The sequence below is a fragment of the Zea mays genome, chromosome 3 (genome assembly GCF_902167145.1).
Source record: "Zea mays cultivar B73 chromosome 3, Zm-B73-REFERENCE-NAM-5.0, whole genome shotgun sequence".
Classification (NCBI taxonomy): Eukaryota; Viridiplantae; Streptophyta; class Magnoliopsida; order Poales; family Poaceae; genus Zea; species Zea mays.
This window is the reverse complement of record NC_050098.1, coordinates 49,758,163-49,771,543: the sequence shown is the minus strand read 5'-3', so window position 1 is coordinate 49,771,543 and position 13,381 is coordinate 49,758,163.

Below are 13,381 nucleotides of genomic sequence, written 5' to 3'. Positions count from 1 at the left end.
ATCAGCCAAACTAAGTACATTCAAGACATACTCACCAAGTTTGGGATGAAGGATGCCAAGCCCATCAAGACACCCATGGGAACCAATGGGCATCTCGACCTCGACACGGGAGGTAATTCCGTAGATCAAAAGGTATACCGATCCATGATAGGATCTTTACTCTATTTATGTGCATCTCGACCAGATATTATGCTTTCCGTCTGTATGTGTGCAAGATTCCAAGCTGATCCTAAGGAAGTTCACCTTAGTGCCGTAAAACGAATCTTGAGATATTTAGTTCATACACCTAAGTTTGGTCTTTGGTACCCCAAGGGATCCACATTTGATTTAATTGGTTACTCAGATGCTGATTGGGCAGGGTGTAAAATTGATAGAAAGAGCACATCAGGGACTTGTCAGTTCTTAGGAAGATCCCAGGTGTCTTGGGCTTCAAAGAAACAAAATTCTGTAGCTCTTTCTATCGCCGAAGCCGAGTATATTGCCGCAGGCCATTGTTGCGCGCAATTGCTTTGGATGAGGCAAACCCTTAGGGACTATGGTTACAAATTAACCAAAGTTCCTCTCCTATGTGATAATGAGAGTGCAATCCGCATGGCGGATAATCCCGTTGAGCAAAGCCGCACTAAACACATAGCCATTCGGTATCACTTTCTGAGGGATCACCAACAAAGGGGGATATCGAGATTGCCTATGTTAGCACCAAAGAACAATTAGCCAATATCTTTACCAAGCCATTAGACGAGAAAACTTTTACCAAACTTAGGCATGAGCTAAACATTCTTGATTCTAGGAATTTTGATTGATATTTTGCACACATAGCTCATTTATATACCTTTGATCATATCTCTTTCATGTGCTATGACTAATGTGTTTTCAAGTGTATTGTATGCTAAGTCATAGATTGAAAGGGAAAAGCAGTCTTCGGCAAAGACAAGGCTTCCACTCCACTCCATCATGTTCTTTCAACTTCGCCGTCACTCCGCATCGCTCTCAACTTTGGTATAATCCTTCACTTGTATATTACTTGCCAAAGGGGGAGAGAGTTTGAAAAGGGCTCATATTTCACTCATAAGTATCCGTTTTTGGTGATTCATGCCAAAGGGGGAGAAAGTATTAGCCCAAAGCAAAAGGACCGCACCACCACCAATTTCAAAAATGTTCAATTTGTATTAAATAAGTTTTCAAAAGGGTATCTTATTTTTGATATAATTTCAAATTGGTATGACCCCATTCAAAATTAGTATCTAAAACCCTCTTGAACACTAAGAGGAGAATTTTATTGAGGGTGAGTTTTGTTTAGTCAAAGGAAAAGCATTTGAAACAGGGGGAGAAAATTTCAAATCTTGAAAATGCTTCTCAAAATCATATTCATATACCTTTGACTATTTGCAAAAAGACTTTGAAAAGATTTTCCAAAAATATTTGCAAAAACAAAACAAGTGGTGCAAGCGTGGTCCAAAATGTTAAATTAGAAGAAAGCATCCATGCATATCTTATAAAATGTAAATTGGTTTAATTCCAAGTAACCTTTGCACTTACCCTATGCAAACTAGTTCAATTCTGCACTTATATATTTGCTTTGGTTTGTGATGGCATCAATCACCAAAAAGGGGGAGACTGAAAGGGAAATAGGGTCAAACCTTTTCCTAAATGATTTTGGTGGTTGAATTGCCCAACACAAATAATTAGACTAACTAGTTTGCTCTAGATTATAAGTTCTACAAGTGCCAAAGGTTCACAACAAACCAATACAAAGATAAAAAGAAAGGGTTCAAATCAAAGGAGCAAAGAAAACCGAAGGCTGCCCTGGTCTGGCGCACCGGACTGTCCGGTGTGCCACCGGACAGTGTCCGGTGCACCAGGGAGATCAACTCCGAACTTGCCACCTTCGGGTTTCTGAAAATAGCCCTCCGCTATAATTCACCGGACTGTCCTGTGTAGCACCGGGCTGTCCGGTGTGCCATGCGGAGCAATGGCTAACAGCGCCAACGGTCGACTGCAAAAGTGTATAGTGAACAGTGAACAGCGCGGACTGCGCGCACAGAGTCAGAGCAGGCACCAGAAGGCGCACCGGACAGTGAACAGTGACTATCCGGTGCACCACCGGACTGTCCGGTGGCCCCACATGTTAGAGCTCCAATGGTCGAACCCCAACGGTTGGGTGACATGGCTGGCACACCGGACAGTGTCCGGTGGCGCACCGGACTATCCGGTGCGCCATTCAACAGCAGCCCCTCCCAACGGCCACTTTGGTGGTTGGGGCTATAAATACCCCCCAACCACCACACTTCAAGGCATCCAAGTTTTTTAGCCAACACATTCAATACAAGAGCTAGTGCATTCAATCCAAGACACAAATAGAGTGAATCAAAATCTCTCCAAGTCCCAATTCCACTCAAAGCAATAGTGACTAGAAGAGAGAGTTTTGTCGTGTTCTTTTGAGCTCTTGCGCTTGGATCGCTTTTCTTCTTCCCCATTTCTTGTTCCAAGTTCTTTGTAATCAAAACAAGAGACACCAATTGTGTGGTGGTCCTTGTGGGGACTAAGTGTCCCAATTGATTGAGAAGAGAAGCTCACTCGGTCTAAGTGACCGTTTGAGAGAGGGAAAGGGTTGAAAGAGACCCGGTCTTTGTGACCACCTCAACGGGGAGTAGGTTTGCAAGAACCGAACCTCGGTAAAACAAATCACCGTGTCACTCTTGCTATTTGCTTGTGATTTGTTTTTCGCCCTCTCTTTCAGACTCGATTATATTTCTAACGCTAACCCCGGCTTGTAGTTGTGCTTAAACATTATAAATTTCAGATTTGCCTATTCATCCCCCTCTAGGCGACTTTCAGTGTCGGTACGTTGTTGGAGGTGTCCTGGTGTAGTGCGGACAGTCCGACCTTAGGGGTTGGACGGTCCACGCCCTGTATGGATGATCCGGCCTTTATAGCCGGACTGCCTGCCATACCTGCAAAGAGCTGCATAGTTGTTGTTTTATTTTTTGTCTTTGTGGCCGTTTGCTTTTCTTCAATGACCTTTGGTCTCCATCTCTTTTTGCGGTGGTTGGTACTACGGATGTGTGTCATTGAATATTTTTTCCGCCTCCTTTTCATGATTCTCCTTTGCTCTGAGGCGCTATAATTTTCGCTTTTGCGATCGTGTCAATCCCAATGGGCACCATCGTGGCATGGAGTATTTTGGATCAGCTGTTTTGTTGACAGCCGTATCTTATTTTTTGTTTGTGTTGGCCGATTCACCAAAAATCCTCGACCCTTCGTTATTTTGTTGTACAATGACATCTGTCGTTCCTATTTTAATGATGTCCTCTTTTATCATACTATTGGAGGTTGTAGCTATGCGCCCCCTGCCGGATTAGTCAGCCTTTGGGCCGAGTTGTTCGGCAATCTTGCTGGGCCTGTGCTCGTGGACCAGATTGAGGGGCTCTCCATTGGTCTTGTACTGGAGGCGTCAACCTGTCAAAAACAGATGATTGAGATGCCCCCAGGCGGGGTTTTATGGTATCCCGAATGGATATGGTGGCGTGTCCCACATATAATTCAGGATATATGGTAGTGGTGGTATGTATGTATAATGACATGACATGACATGGGTGTATGTGGAGGTGGAGGTGTCCACACATGTACGTTAGGTCTTAATTGGACATTATGACCTCCCGTCCTTTCCGATTGGTGAGGTGGTCCAATCGGCCTAACCTGCTATCGCTCCTGGGTTTGTAAGCGAGGTTGCTTTGGTGGCCGATCACTGGGGCCGACCTTCTTTTTCACATATTTAGACAATAATTGATCAAAGGTCAGGCCGGATTTGACCAGTCGTCCGACTGCCTTAAATGTATTAGTTTTTCACATACCTATCTTTGGTCATTGCGGTTTGAAGGTACACGGTCTTTATGGCTCCTGAGTGTTGTCGGACCGTCCGCTGGAATGCTTCGGACCGTCTGGTGATGCTACGGATCGTCCGCGCCTGGACACCGGACCGTCCGCTATGTGCAGTATGGGTTCTCGCGCATGTCCCCTTGTCTGTGCTTGCCCCCAATGCCGGAGGTTGTGATGGTCACTTTTAGTGTCTCCCCTCCATGAGGAGTCTTCTATTCCACCACTTTCCTGCAAGAGATTTTGTTGTTTCCATCGACCTCCCGTGCGTTGCCGATGATGACTTCTTTGTCTTTGCCCTTATCGGCTGTGATGGGCCAAATTAGGATCCTTTTGCCCTTGAAGTCGATCATATTCATTGGGAAGGGCTATGTGTCCTCCTGAAATTTTAATCGTCCCTCATTAATGGCCGATTAGATTTGTCGTTGGAACACATTACAATCATTAGTGGCATGGGAAAATGAGTTGTACCACTTGCAATATGCGCGACGCTTTAGTTCATCGGCGGGTGGAATGGTATAATCGATCTTAATGTTACCATTTTTAGTAATTCATCGAATATCTTATCACATTTGCCGACATTAAATGTAAACTTAACATCTTCTTGTCGTTTCTTTTGAACTGACTGCAAGGAGGAGCAAGCCGAAGATTTGGCCTGCTCAAGCCAAACCATTTCGGCAGTGTAAACTTCCTTTGGTTCATTGTCCGAACTACTTTGATTGTGCTCTACTATATGGATATTATGATGAACTATTTTGACTAGTTCTTTGCTTCGGCTTTCACAAGCCAAAGCTCTCTGATGTAATTGTGCTAGCATAAAGAACTGGATGCCTTCTAATTTCTCTTTTAAATAATAGCGCAATCCATCAAAGGCTATTCCCGCCAGTAGTTTATCTGTTAAATGAATTTGAAAACATCGGTTTCTCGTATCCCGATATCTCCAGATGTAATCATTAACCGATTCATCCTTTTCTTGTCGTAGGGCCCCTAAGTCTACTAAATCTAGCTTGTAATCGCCAGAGAAGAAATGTTCATGAAATTTTTGTTCTAAGTCTCCCCATGACAAAATGGAATTAGGAGGGAGCGTGGCATACCATGTGAATGCAGTCCCTGTTAAAGATAATGAAAATAAACGCACACAGAATGCTTTGGTGTCGGCCAATTCTCCAAATTGTGCTAAGAACTGGTCTATGTGCTCACGCGTGCTCTTTCCTTGGTCACCCGAAAACTTTGCAAATTCGGGTATTCTGGTCCCCTATGGGTATGGGAGACGGTCAAATTGGCTATCATAAGGTCTCCGATATGACTGCCCCCCGGGTACTATACTAATTTCGAGCTTATCTCGGAACGCCCCAGCTATTTCCTCTCTTACTATATTGATAGCAGCCGGTGGGAGACCACCGACTCTTTGGTCCAATATGGGTGAGTTGTTTGGATGTTGGTATTTTGTTTCCTCCCCATTGGTTTGGGTTTTGCGGCGCGTTAATACATGCCCTATGAGGCTCATAGGACTCGCCATTCCTTTCTGACCTTCTGGGGGCTGGAAAGTACTCACTCTCATGGGTTTGGTAAGTTATATTATGGTGCTGGTGTGACATATGGTGAGATGGGGAGTTTAGCTGGGACGGATGCGGAGTTGGATATCCATCCTCCTCAAAAAAAACTCTGTGCCGGACTGTCCGGTTAAATACGCGGACCGTCCGGTTACGTGCGTGGACTGTCTGGCCATGTGGCCGGACCGTCTGGCGTTATATTTGGACTGTTTGGCGCCATACGTGGATGGTTCGAATAGGGTTATCTAGGGTTTGTAGGGTGTGGGTGACAGATATCCCCCAGGTCCACCAGAAGGGTAAAAGACCTCGCAAAAGGCCCGTGGGCCCAATAATTCGCAAGGTCGTTCCTTCGTGGGCCTGGGGAGGAACGTCTAATGAAGCAGATTGACGCAAACCCAGACGGATTGACGAGTTTGAATCACGACCGCAACGGAGACCCGACCTTCTCGCGCAGGGGCCTTATACATCAGAACAGAGCGGGGATAGGTCGGCTGGATTATAGGAAGATAGACTCAGTCAGTTCACTATTACTTAGGCACACGTTGTTATCATATCCACATGTAACACCCCCCGGTCGAGGATATAAGGCCTAGGGGGCACCCCCTCAAAAGCATCTCACCACTTAGCCATCCACCCGCTTCTCTACGTTTTCGACACTAGAGAGCCTCCTTGTAACCTACCACACAAAGTACTCACGCCAGGACGTAGGGTGTTACGCATCTCAAAGCGGCCCGAACCTGTACAAAACTGTCCACTGCCTCTCGTGCATTAGCACGAACCATCGAGCTACAATCGGTAACACCGTCCTACTCCAAAAAGCACCTCAAGGGGCAACCTCGGGTGCGCGGTCGGACCCGAAACACCGACAGCTAGCGCGCCAGGTAGGGGGTGTGTCACTGATCCAAGCTAGCTCAATGGCCGTCACCTTCCAGCACAAGATCATCCTCCGCCCCGAGTCCGTGTTCTGCTTCGGAACTATTTCATCCATAGCAGATGAAGAGGGAACTCTGCATCGCATCGAGGATCCACCGGAGAGAAAGTCTTCCTCAAAGATCTCCAAGAAAATCGGAGCGAAGTAGGAAAAGTGCAACCTCCAGCGCTCCGAGAAAAGACCACCTTCAGCAAGCTAGGAGCCGAGGGTCCGTCCACTCGGAGAACTCCGCTGTCCACCTCTCCGACGGAAAAATGGACACGAATCACAAGGAAAAAGGAAGCGAATAAGGCAAAGGATAGTCAAGCTGCTCTTTCCGTGCCTCCGTCCTCAAAGGAGAGTAGAAAGAGGATCGTCGCGACAACTGTTCCATTCTACCCCAACATCCTCTTCATCGGGGGAAGAATAGAATCGAATCCTATCTCCGACGATGAACCGACTGCACCAGGAGAAGAACCTCTTCAGCGGGAGTCTCGCCGGTGGAGGAACCGACGCTAAAATATTCGGCGACATCACGAAGCCGGAGAACGGGATCTGGCGCAGCCCGTATCACGAGACGAGGTCTTAGAGGTGGGAGAAACTCCAGAAGAACGGGTCCTCAGAGAAAGAAGGAACTCTCGACGACGTGACCGTCGGCAGGCTCAAGAGCAGGTTGAGCAGGAAACAAGGCAACATCGAGAGAATCCACTTTTCGGACGCAACCTGAACCCCGACTTCGCCCGAGCCATGAACACACCGAGCGAAGTTGGTGGGGTATTGGCTCGGATAGCTGATGGCCTCCCCCGGACTCCAGACGTCGAGGGCTATCGGTGGCTATTCACTCGGGCAGCCAACCACCTTCTACCACTCGCTCATCCGCCGAGCAATCTATGACACGCCATCAACAGTCGGCGGGACGCACGAAACTCCATCAACTCTTCGCGCGAACGACAACACAAGAACGAGATCCGTCGCCGAGAAGAGTATGATCGGGATCACGGCATCCCGACACGGAGTCAGGCCACCAGAACTGAGTCGGCAATGGCTTTGACTGGTGGCACCACCTGGGGATGGTCGAGGCACCACGACAACCACTCCCCTCCCCAGGACGGACATCATCATCGATGACAAGAAGACACCTGTGGAGTATCAGCGCTTACTCCATGTCTTAGGGCCATTCAGTGGCCCCCTAACTTCAAAGTCTCCAACGTCGACAAATATGAACCTAAGCAGGATCCGGGAGGCTGGCTGGCCGTCTACACCACTGCCGCCTGAGCGGCTGGGGCGACCGAAGATGTGATGACCGCGTACTTGCCTATCGTCCTTGGGCAGGACGCACTGCAATGGCTGCGACACCTACCCCGACACTGCATCGACGACTGGAGCGACTTCAATCGACGCTTCACCGCCAACTTCCAATCTCTCTCCGACAAACTAGCGCACCGCCAAGGGGACGAGACTCTCCGGTCATACCTCAAAAGATTTCAGACCACGAGAAATCGTATCCCCGAGGTTGCAGAAGCAGCAGTGATTGAAGACTTCTACCGGGGATCTAATGACTCCGCTTTCGTCCGAGCCATACTGCAGAAGGCGCCAACCACCTCTGAGCAGCTATTCCGGGAAGCCGACATCTACATCACCACCGATGAACGAGCTCAAGACCTCATCGGAGGAGCAAAGCCTGCACAGGCAGCACCGCGACGCGACACGAACCAACAACCCAACAAACATTGGGAGAAGAGGCCTCGTGAAGAGGTCCACGCCGCCGGACCGCCCGCCTCTCACGCCCGAGGAGGACCTCGCGGAGGCGAACGCACGCTAGACGACATCCTCGACGCCTAGTGCCCGTACCACAAGGACATGCGCCACACCCTCCGGAACTGCAGAGACTTCAAGCATTCTGTGGGGAACGACCGACTCTTCCAACCTCTACCTCCTTCCCCGCCACGAGGAGGACCTGGAGAACCTCGACAACCCCAGCAGCAGGAGGAGGGGGGAGGTGGAGCCTTCCCACGCGTTGACGGAGAAGTCAACGTCATCTTCGGCGGACACGGGTCGCAAGAAATAAAGAGGCATTAAAAGCTCAACGACCGTCAGATACTGGTGGCGACCACTTGTCCTCCCGCCCCATATCGATGGTCCAAACACCCGATCACCTTCACCCGGGCAGATGAGTGGCTGAACTTCGACCTCCCGGGCAAGTACCCGCTCCTCGTCGATCCGGTGATCCGAGAGAGCAGGGTAAAGAAGGTATTAGTGGACGGGGGAAGCAGCATCAACGTCACCTTCCCTCGGACGCTTCAAGGCTTGGGAGTCTCCCTCAAAGAGCTCCACGAGTCGGACACTCCTTTCTTTGGCATCGTGCCGACTGAAGGAGAATATCCGTTGGGACACATCTACTTGCCAGTCACCTTCGGAACTCTGGAAAACTATAGAATAGAGTTCCTGAGGTTCAAGGTGGCAAACTTCGACTGCGGATACAACGCCATCATCGGAAGGCCTGGATTGGTGAAGTTCATGGCCATTCCACATTATACATACATGATATTGAAGATTCCAGGACCACAAGGAATCATAACTGTGCGCGCTGACTTCCAAGGCATCACAGAATGTTTCCGAGTGGCCATTCAGGCGGCCCTCACCACCAAACCATTGGCGACTTCTTCTACGCAGGCGAACTCAAAGCCTGAGGAAGACCTCGCGGTACCCGCTAATGAAGCTCAAGCCGTGACCTCTATACGGCCGACTGAAGAAACCAAGAGAATCAATCTTGGGTTCGTCGATGAGCGTAAAACAGCTATCATCAGTTCCAGCCTGGATGACAAATAGGAAGGCGCGCTCGTCCAGTTCTTGCAAGATAACCGAGACGTATTCGCATGGCAATCTGCGGATATGCCGGCAGTCCCGAGAGAACTGGCCAAACACAAACTGAAGGTCTACCCCCAGGCGAGGCTGATCCGACAAAAATTACGTCGCTTCACGCCCGACAAGAGAGAGGTCATCCGTGCTGAGCTGGCTCTCTTGGTCGCGACCGGATTCATTAGAGAAGTGTTACATCCTGGGTGGTTAGCTAACCCTATTCTTGTACTAAAAAATAATAAAGTGGATTGGCACATGTGCGTCGACTATACGGATCTCAACAAACATTGTCCGAAAGATCCCTTCGGACTTCCTAGAATAGACCAGGTGGTGGACTCGACCGTCGGATGTTCTGTGTTGTCTTTCTTGGATTGCTACTCTAGGTATCATCAGATTAGCTTGGCAAAAGAAGACGAGGAAAAAACAGCATTCATCACCCCGTTCGGAGCCTTCTGCTATACCTCCATGTCGTTTGGCCTCAAAAACGCTAGAGCGACTTACTAGAGGGCTATTCAGACATGCTTAGACGACCACTGGGGCAAGCGTGTGGAAGCTTATGTGGATGATGTGGTAATCAAGACAGAGAACTCAGAAAATTTCATTGAAGATTTACAGCTGGTCTTCAACAGTCTACGATGATATCGATGGAAACTTAATCCTGAAAAATGCGTCTTCGGAGTACCAGCAGGAAAGTTGCTCGGGTTTATTGTCAGCCACCGGGGAATTGAGGCCAATCCAGAAAAGATTGAGGCTATCATGAGAATGGAAGCACCACGATCACAGAAGAAAGTACAAAGACTTACCGGATGCATGGCAGCTCTAAGCAGATTCATATCAAGGCTGGGAGAAAAAGGCTTACTGTTCTATAAGTTGCTCAAGAAGGTAGACAAATTCCAGTGGACTTCAGAAGCTCAGGAAGCTCTAGACGCACTTAAGAAATTCTTGACAACACCGCCAGTGCTAAAACCGCCGCGTCGAGCCACGCCGATTCAACTGGCTGAAGATCTGCTGTTATACATCTCTTGCATGACTCACGTGGTGAGCACCGTGTTGGTAGTCGAGCGAGCAGAAGAAGGACATGCATACCCAGTGCAACATCCTGTCTATTTCATCAGTGAAGTCCTGGGTCCCTCGAAGAAGAAATACCCTCAAGTTTAGAAATTATTATACGCAGTACTTCTAACTGCACGCAAGTTCCGTCACTACTTCGACGACCACAAAGTCATCGTGGTCACTAGATTTCCGATAGGGGATATTCTCCACAATAAAGAATCCATCGGAAGAATAGCCAAATGGGCCTGTGAACTGGGATCTCATGACATTGAGTTTCGACCCCGCACCGCAATCAAGACTCAAGCACTGGTTGACTTCGTATCAGAATGGACCGAGCAACAAATGCCCGGTAACCCGGAAACTGCAGAAGTATGGCGAATGTATTTCGATGGCTCACTGAAGCTGTAGGGGGCAGGCGCAGGGATCCTCTTCATTGCACCTGGAGGAGAACAACTCAAATATGCTCTTCAATTGTTATTCCCAGCATCCAACAATGCAGCAGAATACGAAGCTCTGATTCATGGACTGAACATTGCCATGTCACTGAGCATCAAGAAATTGATGGTATATGGGGATTCTCTGGTGATCATAAGTCAGATAAACAAAGAGTGGGATTGCTCGAATGACTCCATGGGGAAATATTGCCCCGCCGTCCGAAAGCTGGAAGACAAGTTTGAAGGTTTGGAATTTCATCATGTGGAGAGAGACCGCAACACGGCAGCTGATGCATTGTCCAAGCTAGGATCCAGTCGGACTCAGGACCCGCCTAGGGTTTTTGTCCAAGAAGTACTACACCCGAGCATTTCACTAGATCGGGTAGAGGAATGCAATACTCTGGGCCAACCAGAGTCAGATCCTGATGACTGGAGGAAGCCGATCATGAGATACATAAAGAATGAGGAAGAGCCGGATGACAAAAATACAGCAGAACGCATTGCAAGGTAGTCAGCTCATTATACTCTCATTGGGGAAACACTATACAGAAGGGGCGCATCAGGAGTCCTCATGAAATGCATTCTTTCGGCTACAGGGAAGCAACTGCTAGAAGAGGTCCATGCTGGGCAATGCGGGATACACGCAGCATCAAGGACTCTGGTTGGGAAGGTCTTCAGGTCTGGTTTCTACTGGCCAACAGCGAAGAGTGATGCAGCCGAGTTAGTCTAGAGGTGCGAAGCCTGTCAGTACTTATCAAAACAGCAGCATCTACCAGCACAACAACTGCAAACCATACCTGTAACCTGGTCGTTCGCGTGCTGGGGACTGAATATGATTGGACCCTTCAAGAAAGCTCAAGGAGGATACACTCATGTACTGGTTGCTATCGACAAATTCACTAAATGGATAGAGTTCAAACCCATTGCTTCTCTAACTTCAGCTAAGGCAGTGGAATTCATACAAGACATAATATTCAGGTTTGGGATACAGAATAGTATCATAACCGACTTGGGATCTAATTTCACAAGCTCAGAGTTCTTCGATTTCTGCGAACAAAAAAGCATTTAGATCAAATATGTCTCGGTGGCGCACCCAAGAGCCAACGGGCAAGTAGAAAGAGCCAACGGGATGATATTGGAAGCGCTGAGAAAGAAAATCTTCGACAAGAATGAAAAGTTCGCAGGAAAGTGGATCAGAGAGCTGCCGTATGTTGTTTAGAGCCTGAGAACTCAACCTAGTCGAGCTCTGCATGGAAACACTCCTTTCTTTATGGTTTATGGTTTGGAGGCAGTGCTGCCCGCTGATCTCAAATTTGGGGCATCGAGGTTAATCTTTGAAAACATAGCAGAGGCTGAGGCTACTAGACTGGAGGATGTTGATATACTAGAAGAAGAACGATTAAATACGGTGATTCAGTCAGCCCGGTATCAGCAAACTCTGAGGCGCTATCATGACAAGGCCATACAGCATCGATCCTTCGCAGTTGGAGACCTCGTCCTCCGCCGAATTCTAACGGGGGAGGGACGACACAAATTGTCGCCACTCTGGGAAGGGCCATTCATAGTAGCAGAAGTCACTCGGCCTAGATCATATCATCTTACTCAAATGGACGGCTGTCACACCCGGTTTTGAAGGTAAACCGAATGCGAACCATGTACGTGCCAGGATCAGAAATTCACGTACACAGCGATTACATAAATGGCTCATCATAGCACAATGCTTCGAATTTACAATAAAGAGTAGGTAATAATATTAAAGACTAGAGTCATTTACATAATATAAATCAAAGTACACAGAATCGAAACGTAGCCAACGTAAATAAACCCACCACAGGCAGCTGACTGGGGGAGGTCGCTAGCCTAATCCTCGAACTCGTCGACGTCCTGGAACTCCTAGAGAACTGCCTCGATGCCTTCTTCTTTATCTGAGCATAGATTGCACCAAAGGCAACCTGGTGTTTTGTGAAAGCAAGGGTGAGTACACATCAACGTACTCAGCAAATGTCCCATTTGGCTAAAGTGGACTAGCTTTATGTGGGGTTAAGGTCAAAGCAGTTGCTTTTAGTTGGTCAGGTATTTATTATTTGTGGAAGCCAAGTTTTATAATATAACAAACCCGTGAACCATTTCCTCATCGAGGAAAATCATTATCATCATCGAACCAAAATAATAAATAGAACCATTGTATATCAAATCATCTGTATCTCTTATCAAAGAGGATCCCAAGGCTGCTCTTAACCGTGAGCACGGCTGATATATCAGTTTCATTACCCTCTGCAGAGGTCGCACACTTTACCCATGAGCCGTGATTCCCGTTTTGCCCAGGGATCATGACTCCCCATTGATCACTTCCTAGGTGGTCCGGCAGGGTATCACTACGTAGCTGTTACAAAAATTCCCTAGAGGTCATAGCCGCCCGTTAGGTTTCTCCAGTTTGATAAACACAGTACCTCTCCCCGCAGGAGGGTGACTAAAAAAAGCAAAACGAAAGAACCTCGGCACTCAGCCTCGGCAGAGCAAGCACTGTGCCTGGACCCCATTGACGGCATGACGGCGAAGCAACTACACCTCTAGTTCCTCTAATTAATTAGCTAAGGGCATCCCATTTCACCCTCATGGTTGCACTGTTATCCCGGGTGGTCTCTCAACGAACAGGTCCTTACGGAGAGGCACTCGAGAAACAGCCCGAGTCCCCT